The 14,995-nt window shown below is 37.8% G+C and overlaps 1 protein-coding gene across 3 annotated transcripts in view; it reads left to right on the forward strand.

Annotated features, from left to right (window-relative positions):
• The window catches only part of POU2F1 (POU class 2 homeobox 1), a 175,299-nt gene that overhangs the window by 102,542 nt on the left and 57,762 nt on the right, over positions 1 to 14,995 (forward strand). The window lies entirely within an intron of this gene.

Consider the following 14,995-nt stretch of genomic DNA (forward strand, 5'->3'; position numbering starts at 1 on the left):
CAGCGGTTTGGTGCCTGCCTTTGGCCCAGGGCACGATCCTGGAGACCCGGGATCGAATCCCACGTCGGGCTCCCGGTGCATGGAACCTGCTTCTCCCTCTGCCTGTGTCTCTGCCTCTCTCTCTCTCTTTCTCTCTCTGTGTGTGTGACTATCATAAATTTAAAAAAAAAAAAATTAAAAAAATTTTAAATGTAACTATTGATCAGGAGAAAATTAATATCATGTAAATGAGAAAACTGAGGCCCCCTGAGAGAAAGGTAAATCCGTGAAGGACCGAATGTCTCCACAACCCATACTCTTAATTCTTCACATTAGTCAGAGGACATTTAACTGTGTGTCTTTATCATCTGCAAGAGATGGTACAGGGACTTCCCCAGTTTCTGGTGGAGACATAAAATAATGAAATGTGTGAGAAGGGAATTCTGTGGGCAGGGTTACACAAAGTAATAGTTTCTAATGTAAACTAGGTTTATCACTTGCAGAGAGGGTTGCCTCTTTGACCCATAATTTTAAAAATACCTAACTATGAGAATTATAAGAATGAGAGTCACTCTGGAAACAGCCTTTGTTTTCCACCTCTACTGACCATAACATGTTTTAATTAGAAGTTGATGAGTTGAACCAGTATAGCAGTTCCTGCCTACATATCTTTCCATTCGAAATTGTTCTATGTCTGGAGATCCTTGTTAACCTTTTCATTTCTAAAGTATACATGTTTCTTTATGGGTCTTCCTGTGACCATGTCACTCAAAATACTGAGGCTAGCCAGGTAGACTGCTCTAGCACCTCCTGAGGAGGAGAAAGGCAGCATTCTGCTCTGTCTAGGTGGTTAGCCGCAGCCTCATTTTTGTTTCTTTGTCCTCTGTTTGGGTTCTGTCTTGCATTATTTTGTAGCACTGGTCCATCTACCAGTGCTTTGGCCATCTAGCTTAGATGTGGGATTTGTATGCAAAGAGAAACTGGGCAGTCGATCCTTTAAAACATTAGGGGAGAGTGTGCAGGGCACTCCTGCCTAAAAAAACTGCTTCAAAGGAGAGGCAGGTGTTTCTAAGGGAAGAAAAACATGATGGAGAACAGTGAAAATGTCTCTACACCTTTCGAAACTCAAACTAATAACGAGACTTATCAATAGCTACCATTTATTGAGCACCTACATATAATAAATAATTTCTCAATGACATGTTTTTTTTTTTAATTTTTTTATTTTTATTTATGATAGTCACAGAGAGAGAGAGAGAGGCAGAGATGCAGGCGGAGGAAGAAGCAGGCTCCATGCACCGGGAGCCTGACGTGGGATTCGATCCTGGATCTCCAGGATCGCGCCCCGGGCCAAAGGCAGGCGCCAAACCGCTGCGCCACCCAGGGATCCCTCAATGACATGTTTTTAAAAATCTTAAGCACTGTACCCATTACTTGATTTCAGTTTTGAGGGGTTTTTTTTGTTGTTGTTTTAAGATTTTTTTTATTTATTCATGAAAGACAGAGCCAGAGACACAGGCAGAGGGAGAAGCAGGCTCCATGCAGGGAGCCCAACATGGGACTCAATCCTGGGTCTCCAGGATCAGGCCCTGGGCTGAAGGTGGCACCAAACCGCTGAGCCACCTGGGCTACCCCAGTTTTGGGTTCTTCTTTTTTTTTTTTAAGATTTATTTATTTATTTATGATAGGACACACACAGAGAGAGAGAGAGAGGCAGAGACACAGGAGGAGGGAGAAGCAGGCTCCATGTCGGGAGCCTGACACGAGACTCGATCCCAGGACTCCAGGACCACACCCTGGGCCAAAGGCAGGCGCCAAACTGCCGAGCCACCCAGGGATCCCCCAGTTTTGAGGTTTTGAGTTCTTAATGACAGTCCTATAAGTTAGGTATTATTATTTCAAGGAATAGGAAATTGAGACACAAAACCAGCCAGGAAATAAAGGCAGAATGAGGATTTACACTGTGCATGTGGTTTCTCCCATGAACTGCAATAAAATAAAACAAAAAACTTAAGCAATGCTTTGTATATATATTCAGGTCAAAACTATTTTCAGAACCATATATAAGAGAAATTCTAGCTGGAGCAATCGCTAAAACAGTCTCATGAATTGTTTTAATATGCAGTGTATGGCGAACTCCTAAAGCTGACCAGCATCACTATAGATATTTACTTATTGATGTCTCTAAACTCAGCATTTGTTGCCTTTGTAAAATTATGAATTACTTCCATGTTACAGACCTTTACATGCACTTGAAGATAACTAAAATCTTGAATATCAGTTTCTGAAAAAAAATTTTTTTAAAGAATTTGTTTATTCATGAGAGACACAGAGAGAGAGAGAGGCAGAGACACAGGCAGAGGGAGAAGCAGGCCCCTCACAGGGAGCCTGATGCAGGACTTGATCCCTGGATCGTGGGATCATGCCCTGAGCTGTAGGCAGATGCTCAACCGCTGAGCCACCCAGGCTCAGGGGTCTCAATTTCTGAAATATTAAGGGCCTATCACTAGTATCTCCCACTAATGTCAGTTTGTTAGTTTAGGAATATAAAAATTACATTTGAGTTCCAGTTTGCCTATTAAAGTACAATGTTCATTATATTAGATATAGGACAGCCCTGGTGGCTCAGCGGTTTAGTGCCGCCTTCAGCCTAGGGCATGATCCTGGAGACCCGGGATCGAGTCCCATGTCAGGCTCCCTTCATGGAGCCTGCTTCTCAGAACTCTCCCTCTGTCTCTGCCTCTCTTTCTCTGTGTCTCTCATGAATAAATAAATAAAATCTTAAAAAATATATATATATATATTAGATATAGAATTACAGTTTTTTCAGACAAAAACTGCTTGCAGTTTTTTTGGAATTTGCAGGGTTTTTTTGGAATATTACTTGGCCATAATAAAGAATGAAGCCTTGACATTTGTGATAACATGGATGGATCTTGAGGGTATTATGCTGAGTGAAATAAGTCAGAGAATGGCAAATACCATACGTGGAATCTAAAAAGAGAAACAAACAAACAAAAAGAAAACTCATCAAGGCAGAGAACAGACTGGTGGTTACCAGAAAGGATGAATGACGGGAAGATGGGCCAAAAGCAAACATGCTTACAAATTGATTTTTATTTAAAAATAAAATGAACCGACCGGCAGCTTATTTAATTGTAAAGGATATATGGATTCTTAGTTTTTGCTAATTGAATAACAAGTAAAGTTTCAGTAGAAAGAACCTTTAGTGTTATAATAAAACTAAAGTCTTACCTTTTCTTGGATTTGGAATACTTTTGTGTAGACTACTGCAATTTAAAATATTTCAGGAAAAAATAAGTTTGATTTGTGACATTTTATGGGGTGTAATACTATAAAATTATTTAAAATTGTGTTTGATATGTTTCTTCTGCCTTTCTTCTGCCAAAGCGATCTATTTAAGTTGAGGAGATAAATCTGATGATGTACTTTTGTCAAATTGTCCTTATGTGTTCACAGAAAATCTGTAGTTTAGGTTGTCAATTTACTTATTCATTAATTGCTTGTCACATATGTAAAATATTGTATGTGGTGTTATTATAAGATGTTAGTGCAAATAAATGAGATTCCCTCAATTTTTGAAGAGTTAGCAGTCCATTAAGAAAACAGATAAACAGAAGATTCAGAGTAGATTATGGTAATTTAAGAGGAGGTATACAAAAATATCATAATGGTATTTTTTTTGAGGAAATCTGAGTATTTTTTTGAGGTATAATTGACATAAAATGTATTAGTTTCAGGTGTATAACATAATGATTCAATATTTATATACACTGTGAAACGATGACCACTAAATCTAGTTTCCTTTGTCACCATATAAAGTTAGATAATATGCAGTACAGTATTGTTGAATATAGTCATCATTTACATCCCCATAACTTACTATTTTATAACTAGAAGTTTGTACCTCTTGACCCCTTTCTCCTTTTTGGCCCATCTTCCCGTCATTCATCCTTTCTGGTAACCACCAGTCTGTTCTCTGCCTTGATGAGTTTTCTTTTTGTTTGTTTGTTTCTCTTTTTAGATTCCACGTATGGTATTTGCCATTCTCTGACTTATTTCACTCAGCATAATACCCTCAAGATCCATCCATGTTATCACAAATGTCAAGACTTCATTCTTTATTATGGCCAAGTAATATTCCAATTGTGTGTATATACAACATCTTCTTTATCCATTAATCCATGAATGGATACTTTGGTTGTTTCAATATCTGTGAATGGATACTTTGGTTGTTTCCATATCTTAGCTATTGTGAATAATGCTGCAGTGAACATGGGCATGCATATATCTTTTCTAATTACTATTTTTGTTTTGTTTTGCTTTGTTTTTGGATAAATACCTAGGTGGTTGAATTTTTAGCTTTTTAAGGATCCTCCATTCTGTTTTCCACAGTGGCTGCACCAATTTACATTCCTACCAACAGTGCACTAATGTTCCCTTTTCTGCACAAGTCACCAATACTTGTTACTTCTTGTCTTTTTGATAACAGCCATTCTGACAGATGTGAGATGATACCTCATGTGGTTTTCATTTGCATTTCTCTGATGATTAGTGATGTTGAGTATCTTTTCATGTGCCTGTTGGCCATCTGTACATCGTCTTTGCAAAAATTGCTAATTTATTTTATCAGATTGGTTTTTTTGTTATTGAGTTATATGAGTTCTTCATATATTTTGTCATAAATTGACCATATGTGTGTGGGTTTATTTTTGGACTCTGTACTGTTATGTTGATCTGTGTGTCTGTTTTTATACCATACCATACTGTTTAGATTATTATAGCTTTGTAATATAGTTTGAAATCAGGCAATATGATGATTCTAGCTATATCCTCCTTTAAAAAAAAGATTTATTTATTTGTTTTGAAGGGAGAGAGCAAGCAAGCCGCGGTGGTGGGGGTGGTCAGGGTGGGGTAGGAGGAGAGAGAATCGTAAAGCATACTTCCCACTGAGCACAGAGCCATGTGCAGGGCTCCATCCCAGGACCACGAGATCATAATCAAGGCCAAAATCAAGAGTTGGCGTGGGTGGTTCAGTTGGTTAAGCATCTGACTTTGGCTCAGGTCATGATCTCTGGGTCCTGGAATCCCTGATTTCTGCACTCAGTGGGGAGTCTATTTCCCTCTCCCTCCCTCCCCCTCTGTCCCTTCCCCTACTCGGCCACTAGTGCACACACACTTTCTCTCTCAAATAAATAAGTAATTTTTTAAAATAGAAGAATATGTACTCATTTTTCTACAATTGGGGATAAGTTAGCATTGAAGAATGACAAAATTGAGGTGGAAAGAAAAAGAAATAAACAATTCATATTAGGCTGCTTTTTAAAAATTTATCATTAAAGTAGTTGAGGTGGTCATTTAAAAGGAAAACAGGGATAATGATAATAGCAGCAGTTAAAATGTGTTGAAATGTTACTAGGTATGCATGTCTAATTACTTTATTAGGTATGCTTTATATCATATTGTTAAAATACTCCCCTAAGGTGGTGTTTTAACACGATAATGGAACTAAATTCAGAACTGTTTAGTAATTTGTGATTGTAAAGACCATGAGCCTTTCACTACTTTTCATTATCTTACATTACCTCAAAGATTGAATGAAATGGATTTGGGAGTTTGAGTAGAGTGAATGAGTTTTGACATAGCTACCTTTATGGAACTGATATAAATAAATACATAAATAAGATTAATAAGCTTTTTGAGGGTCAGGCTCAGTTTAAAGAAAACAAATATGTAGTTCATCTATCTAGCCAATAGATTATATGACCTTTTCATAGCCTCATTTAAAAAGTCCAAGATCATAAGTGAAGAAAATGAAAGATTGATTATTTTCCCAAAATAATTTCCTCTCAACAAACTTATCCATCTGGATAAGAGAATAGTAATGATATTTCTTACAGTTTGTTAGGTCAGGATGCTGCCAAGGATATTTCCCCTAGGGGAAGCAGTAACTCTCCATATCTTCCTCCTTCCAACCCTTGGTGACCTCTGATCTATTTTTTGTCTCTATGAATTTGCCTATTCTATATACTCAGTGTAAGGGGAATCATACAATATTTTTTCTTTTCATTTAGCATATTTTCAAGGTTCATCTCCATTGTAGCATGTATAACTGAATAATACTCCATTGTATGTATTACCACATTTTATTTAGCCGTTTATCTGTTGATGGACAACTGGATTGTTTTCACCTTTTAGCTACAACTACAGTAAACACTGGTGCACGAGTATCTTACAGCCTCTGTTTTCAGTTCTTTGGGCTAAACTAGCAGTAAAATTGCTGGGTAAATCACAAATTTATTATCTTTACAGTTCTGGTTAGAAGTTCTAAAATTAGAGTGTTGAAAGTTTGCATTCCTTCAGGATCCTCTGTGGAGAATCTATTTCCTTCACCTTTTTAGCTTCTGTAGGCCACCTGCCTTCATTGGTTTATGGCCTCTTCAGAGCCAGAAGTAAGGTGTCTTCAGGGCTGTCATTCTGTCTGTCTGTTTCCTGCTTCCATCATCACAACTTCTTTGTCTCATTTTGCCTCCCTCTTCCTTACAAGGACCATTGTGATTACACTGGGTCCACCCAGGTACACGAGCATAATCTCCCTATCTCAAGACTGTTAACTTCATCAGATCTTCAAAATCCTTTTGCTGTGTAAGGGTAACTGTTCACAGCTTCTGGGGATTGGAATGTAGACATCTTTGGCCATTGGTCTGCCTACTACACTACTTTATCCTAAATTAAATCTGATCAGCTTTATTACAGATAGCAATTAGAAGAGTAAAAAAAGTTGTATAAGGTTTTATAAACATCAGTAGGGACAATCAGTGCATTTTTTGATATTAGAAATAGTGGACAAATTTTAAAGTCTTGCTCACTTTTAATCAAAGGGCAGACTTCTTTCATCAGTACTTCTGACCAATGGTTATCTACCCTGTGCCTGGGCTCATCCACTGACTAGGAGTAGTAGTTTTTAATACATCATCTTCTGTTGTTACACAGCTCTATCATCTATAGTCTTTTGAATTCTCCCCTTAGGAGTAACATAGATTGAAACGATTTTCCTGGTGTTCTAAAAAAATGGAAGCTCTTCTGGAAGTCATTGCCATATTTTAAGTCTTATCCATTTATTTGACATTCATTTTAAAATGCTAAGTTATTATGAGATACTATAATTTATTATAGAGTAATAATTCTTCATACTGTAATATTATAATAGCAGCCATCACTAAGTATTTACTAGGTGTGTTAAGCACTTTGTATAGATTGTCTCAGTTAATCTTTGTAACAACCATATGAAGCACTGTTTTTTCTCTTTATGCATCAGGGATTTGAGGCTCAGGGATGTTTGGTCACTTTATAAAGGTCACACATATACATAACCTGTTCTCTTGTCCTTTGAGCTATGTTGTTCCTTATGTTTTGTCTTCTTTTTTTTTCTTTAGAGGTTATGACTTTTTTTAAAAGATTTTTTTAAATTAATTTATTCATGAGAGACACAGTGAGAGAATGGCAGAGACACAGGCAGAGGGAGAAGCAGGCTCCATGCAGGGAGCCCGATGTGGGACTCGATCCCGGGTCTCCAGGATCACGCCCCAGGCTGCAGGCGACGCTAAACTGCTGCGCCACTGGGGCTGCCCATATGTTTTGTCTTCTGTGTGCAAGATGCTATACTAAGTAAGATCACTAAAGTTGAATCAAACATTGATTTTGTTCTCAATAAACTTAACTTACAGAAAAAATATAATGAAGATGTAGTAGAAGATTCATAAGAAATATACAGAGGTCCATGAGACTTCGGTGTGGGAAACTTGTTTCTAGCTGGGAGGGTGAGGGAAAGCTTTGGGAGAAGGTGGAGATGAAATTGGACTTTGAGGGCAAGATTTCAGTGTAGTGGTAGAGGCAGTGTACATGCTTAGCATGAAGAAGCAGTAAAGCTAAGATGGGAAAAGATGTGTCCTAAAGTTTTCTGATCCCTTCCAACTCTCCCATCATGCCCTAAGATTTCTAAAACCTTTATCATTCCATCGTTCTCAGAATCAGATGGAGTCTAGTTCTTTATACTTAAGTGCAACCATTACCATCACCATTGGCTTATTGTTATTTTTGAAAACTTATCATTGGCTTATTGTAATTTTTTATAATTAAGGTAAAATGACATTAGATTTTTTTTTTAAGATTTTATTTATTCATTAGAGACACAGAGAGAGAGAGAGAGGCAGAGACATAGGCAGAGGGAGAAGTAGGCTCCATGCAGGGAGCCCAATGTGGGACTTGATCCCAGGACTCCAGGATCACACCTTGAGCCGAAGGCAGACGCTTAACCCCTGAGCCCCCCAGGCGTCCCAAAATGACATTAGATTTAAATGTTTAAAATAAAAAATGTTATTTTCTTAGAATATTTAATTGTTTTGAAATACTAAAACTTATTTCAAAACTGCTAACTCACTTGCTGATTCATTGAGATTGTGGTCAATTAACTGTAAGTCTTTTTTCACCTGAATTATGATAGTGCTAAAGCTCCCCTATTCTGTCCTAATTCACTTGATTTTTCATTTTGATGATTTTTTCCCAGGATGATGTCAAGATCTTTTCGCAGCTGAAAAGATCAAATAAGGTTATTAATGCAATCCAATGTACATCTATGAAATTGCATTCAAAAAATACTTTATCAGAAGTGTCTAGCAACTAGGGATATATTTGTTCTGTGAGATTTATTAGCGCTTTGCGATTTTAGCAAATTATAAGAGAGCTTGAGCAGACATCATTTTCTCTAAGATAAAGAGAAAGAATCCTGAAAGACCAGGGCACCAGTGAATATACCTGCTATTCTTCATAGTAATTGAAGAATCTTGAAGTCTTGAACCAGCCAGCACTAGTTTTGGAAAACAGTTCCAGATAAAATACAGTGTTTTCAGAGAAGCCTCAGAAATTCACTGAGGAGCAGGCCTCTCATAAAGTTCTCATCAAAACAGTAAAGCAATTGCAGATTTCAGACTCCAAAGGGCTATTTTCCCTTTGAACTTATGTTTATCTAAGGGCCATTTCTAATATTCTTATTGCTTTTATTATTATCATTTTAAATTTATTGCATGCTTTACTGTGTAGACTACATTCTCTACTGGCCAAAGTGCTCCTATATAGGCCTGAAAGTGGAAATACCAATACTTATTTTTCTTGGAGTTCCTCATTGGAGTTACTGAAGTTTTAAATAGTGGGTAGTTTTGCTTTGTTTAAGATTTTATTTATTTATTCATGAGAGAGAGAGAGAGAGAGAGACAGGCAGAGGGAAAGCAGGCTCCATGCAGAGAGCCTGAATTGGGACTTGATCCCAGGTCTCCAGGATTAGGCCCTGGGCTGAAGGCAGCGCTAAACCGTTGAGCCACCTGGGCTGCCAATAGTGGTTAATTCTATGGGTCAATGAAACTGGCTGGCTGGAACACTTCTAGAAAGCCTCAGAAACACAGTGGAGGATATACTGTGTCCTTGGTGATCTAGAAACAAAAAGCAAATGTCTATAGGAAAGATAGATCTCCCTGTAGTGTTTGGTTTGGTAGATATCAGTTATAAGATACAGCTTCTATGAGATTCTGACCACTACATGTTGAGAAACTTGTCCTGGCCCTGCCCCATTGGTACATGTGGAGATTTTTTTTTTTAGGTGTATGAGACAAGGAGCTATAATTACTGAATGTGTGAGAATACTAAGTGGCATTTGAATTAAGAATATATTTTTATTAAATGAATGAGGGAGCAAGTGATCCTTTTGCCAGGTGGCAACCCAATAATAAATACAGAATTTTAAAAATAGAATCCATTTCATTTTTATTCATTACCAACAGAAATTTGGAACATTAATAAAAAAGGATTTATTGCTCAAAGGCCACTGTAGGTATAAATTGTGAGATTATAATTTTCTCCTTTCTCCCTTAGAGGGCGGTTTTGTTTCCTGTCATGTTAATTTTTTGTGTGTTTTTTTTCCCCTCCAAGTGTAAAAGAATTTTCTAGTTATGTTACACTTTACATTTTACTTGAACCTAAAGAACTATACTCATTATTCTTTCAGTTAGATCCATTATATGGAACTCTGGCTTATAGCAGTGGCAGTGGAAGCCAGGGGTCAGATTTAATGAGCATTTGTGGGAAGAGGAGAGGACATTGAGAAGGGAGTAAACAAGGGAAGAGAGGAATCTAAAATGAGTGCCTGTATTTGGTTTGGGACCTGGATAAATGTAGTGCCATCCTGTGAAGGGGTATGCCTGAGCCCCAAGTATGCTTGATGATGGGTGATGCATCAGGTTCTGAAAATGTTGTACTGGAGGTGCCTTGTGGTGCCTGCAGGGGAAGAAGTGAGCAATTGAAGATAGAGCTGTACTCCTGAGGAAAGAAACCTGGCTGCTTATATAGGAGTGGAAGTAGTTAGCAGGGAGACACCACTGGGAGGAAAATGGAACAAGCTAGGAAAAAAACAAAGACAGACCTCTTTTAGTGCTAGACACTGAAAGGGCTGGCAGAGGAAGACGGGTCATGAAGGAGCCCTGTACTATCCAGGAGGATGGCCCCAGGCTACATGTGGCTGTTAACATTAAAATTTTTTTTTAATTTTATTTATTTATTCATGAGAGACCGAGAGAGACAGGCAGAGACATAGAGGGAGAAGCAGGCTCCTCGCAGGGAGCCCAATGTGGGGCTTGATCCTGAGACCGGGATCATGCCCTCAGCCAAAGGTAGACGCTCAACGGCTAAGCCACCCAGGTGTCCTGACTTTGAAATTAAATTACAAATTCTGTCAGGCTGGCCATATTTCTGTTGCTTAGTAGCCACGTGTTGCTAGAGGCTACCATATTGGGTAGCACATATATGTAGTGTTTCCATCATTACAGAAATTTCCACTGGGTGGTGCTTAAGTTGACTAAAGAGCAACCGTGGAAATCAGAAATGAACCAGATGGCGATGTTCATAGTTAGTGTCTGTCCAGTGTAGTCCGGTCCTGCAGAATGATCAAGATAGGAAGCTTAAACTGTGACCTCTATATTAGTTATTATGGTGCTTTTAAATGGCTCTAGGTAAGTGGTAGAGAAAGAAATTGCTGTGCCTAGAGAAGTGAATAATTGAGGAAGGGAAATGATAAATATAGGCAGCTCTTGTAATAGAAACTCCGTGAGATGCTGTATAGCATAGTGGTTAAGAACACAGGCCCTGGAACTAAACCACCTGGATTCAGATCCCTGGTTCCTTCACTTACCAATTATGTTACTTTGGGCAAATTATTTCTTTCTGTGACATAATTTTCTTAGCTGTAAAATGGACATAAGTAATAAATAATTGTAATAAGTAATAAATCAAAAGTGATGTATACATTGAAAGCATGTAGACATAGGACTCAGTAAGTACTAATTGGCAGTATTTATTCAGAATATGATGATGATGATATGGTAATTATATATTAAATAAAGGAAAGGAAGGAATAGGAGAGGAGATCAAGTATATTTGTATGTGAAGGAGAGGAAACAGCAGGAGAGAGTGGTGCAAAAGGATGGATGGATGATTTAGGAATCAAAGTTCCCAAAGAGAAGGGAAGCATTAAGTTTCTGAGCACTGGTAGATGAAGTAGCTTAGAATAGAAGCGTCCCTCCTCGTCCCCCGCCCCCCACTGCCACTTTAAGTTAGAGAAATGGGAGAGTGAAGGAGTTAAAGATAGATATAGATAATGCTTATAGATAAGTTTGTAGGTGGAAGGCGAAAGTAAGCACTCTGAATAGGGTTCGAAACAGAGGCAATTAGGGATGTCTTTGTCATATTGGGGAAATGAAACCAGTGAACAAAATGCAATGAAGAAGTCTGGGAGTAGTTAGTTCATCCAGATAAATAAACAATATAAGAAGGATTGATAGCAAGGAGTCATAATTCAAGCTAGGAACTTTGACATCAGATAAAATCAGAGGACCAGGAGTTTCACTGCAGCTTCTCAGGCACTCTGTGTTTCTAAAGAAGGCAGGAAACTGCCAACCTTTAGCTAGCTTACATCGTAAGGGTCAAGATGAGTAAGGAACATTTGACTAGGTTAGGGGGCAGGAGAAAGATGGAGCAGAGTAAATATTTGGTAAATTTTTCTTTTCAAGAAAACTATTAACATGATATTACAATTTTAGAATAAGGACTTTATTTGTGGTTTTCTAGGTCCTCAAAGTATTCCCTTTAGATGCTACATATTTAAGTTATTTGAGAAAGACCTGGTCTGAATAGCTGGTAGGTCACAAGTCATTCATTTTTCTGCAATTAAGAATAAAGTCTGTTTTAATAATGCCTTTCATCCAGATAGACTTTGTAACAATTTGACAAACATTAACCATTTATGGAAATCTTGTTGTGTATCACTGATGTGCAGTCATCTACAAGGCAATATATAAATAAGCAATTTAAAAACAAAATATATATCATTACTTAAGAAATGAAGAATATACAGTATAACAGCAGTAGAGATTTTTAGTAGATAGGTAATAGTCATCCATCCTGTAGAGATTTAGAGCATCGTTTCTGATTATGCTTCATGATTTTATAGTAATATAGAACTTTTCTAGAGCCATAAGAGGTTTTCTTTCTAGATTTCCATTATCCCAGATTCTTCCCATTTTATGATGGCTCATTAGGAAGTAATCACCTATATACACACACACACATATCCCCAAATGAGCATAAGCTGACTTTTCCTTGAAGATCTTTTAGCCGTTATTTATGTTAGTTATGTCCCATAGTTACATGACTTTCAGTAAACTTCTTTTAGAATCTGTGCTAGCTTATTATGGTAATGTAGTAACAGATGCAGACATTGTTATTATTTCCTTGGAGGGCATCTGAAGTTTAAGCTCTAATTGGTGATGGACAAATTCCACCAGGGGTGGCTCTCACATTACTTGGTCTATAGCACAGTTTAAGTAGCTACTTGGGCCGATGAGGCTGGGTGCTATGGACGGGCAAACTCCTAGGGCAGTAGAAACCTGGTACTGCCAGGTTTGTGCTGAGCTGCAGATTTCTCTTTGATTTTATCTAATTGAGGTGAAATGTATATAACATGAAATTAATCATTTAAGGTAAACAATTCAGTGGCATTTAGTATGTTCGCAGTTTGTGCAGCTACTGCCTTTTTCTAGTTCTGAAATGTTTGCATCACCCCAAAAGGAACCTTCACTCATAAAGCAGTTGCCCTTCATTTTCCTCCAGCTCCAGCCCATCTCTATATAGAGATTTACCTATTCTGGATATTTCATATAATGGGATCATGGGCTATGTGACCTTTTTTGTGTCTGGCTTCCTTCACTTGCCACAATGTCTTCGAGGTTCATCTACATTGTAGTATGTATAATACTTCATTCCTTTTAATGGCTGAATATTACTCCATTGTGTGTACATACCACAGTTTGTTTATCCAGTCGTTTGTTGATGGACATTTGGGTTGTTTCTACTTTTTTGGCTATTGTGAGTAGTGCTGCTATGAACATTAATATCAAAGGATTTGTTTGAGTACCTGTTTTTACTTCTTTTGGGTATATTCCTCTCAGTAGATGGGTCATATAGTAATTCTGTATTTAGCTTTTTGAAGAACCACCGAAGTCTTTTCCACAGCACCTGAATCATTTCACATTTGCATAGTCAATGTACAAGGATTCCAGTTTCTCTATATTCTTCCCAACACTTGTTATTTCCTTTTTTTTCTGTTAACAGATATCCTAATGAATAATCTACATTTATTTATTTGTTTATTTTTAAAGATTTTATTTATTTATTCATGAGAGAGACAGAGAGGGAGGAAGAGAGAAGCAAACTCCTGGCAGGGAGCCTGTGGGACTCCATCCCTGGACCCCGGGATCACGCCCTGAGCTTAAAAAGGCAGATATCCTACCACTGAGCTACCCAGGGGCCCCTATGTATTTTTTTAAATAATGTACTTTTTTAAAGTAGCACCTCTGCACTCCGTTTTCCTCAGGGAATAATATAGAAACTGAATCCTTTCTCTTGTTTCTAATAGTGTCTTTGTGCATCTCCTTCTATATTATGGTCAGAATGTCTTGCAAGAATGAGATGAGCAGTGGCTAGTATAAACTGTCTACATCTGAACCATTACTGAACTGCCTTAGTTTGTTGGGATTGGTGACTATTCTTTTTTATGTTCTGCCTTCTGTCATCTTTTTGTAGATAACTCCTTTGGAGTAATCATCTTTTACATTGTAATTGTTTATTTTCTTTTTTTTTTTTTAATTGTTTATTTTCTTGTCTGTCACCTGTACCTAACTGTTGAACAACTTGTGATATGGGAGCATGACTTGTTTATTTTTGTAAACCAAAGACCTAATAGAATATCTAAAATGGTTTGTTTGGATTCCTGGATGTTAAACTTGTGTCATAGTGTCTTCTACTTTTGGGAGAGAAATGCTTAATGTTTTTCTTCTTCACATAACCACTTCCTTTTAATTCCATCTCATCCTCTTAAGATTCAACTAAAATATTGCCTCTGAAAGAGCATTACCTTTTCCCTTAAAGTCCCCCTTATGTATCTTGGTCACGTGTGAACATCTGCTGTTTTGTTTTTTTTTGTTTTTTTTTTTTTTTTTTTAATTTTTTTTTTATTTTTTATTTTACGATAGTCACAGAGAGAGAGAGAGAGAGGCAGAGACATAGGCAGAGGGAGAAGCAGGCTCCATGCACCGGGAGCCCGATGTGGGATTCGATCCTGGGTCTCCAGGATCGCGCCCTGGGCCAAAGGCAGGCGCCAAACCGCTGCGCCACTCAGGGATCCCTCATCTGCTGTTTTGGTTGCCGTGTTGTTTTATGAAACTGGAACCACAGTTGTTACCTCTCCACCCCCACTAGATTCCCTATCCCTTTGTCCTCTTTATTTTTTCCATAACATTTATTTCTATCTAATGTTCAGTACTTTTCATTTTCATTTTTATTGTCTGTTGCCCCACACTAGAATTTAAGCTCTGTGAAGACATGGTTTCTGTCT

Source organism: Vulpes vulpes, chromosome 13 (assembly GCF_048418805.1).
Source record: "Vulpes vulpes isolate BD-2025 chromosome 13, VulVul3, whole genome shotgun sequence".
Lineage (NCBI taxonomy): Eukaryota > Metazoa > Chordata > Mammalia > Carnivora > Canidae > Vulpes > Vulpes vulpes.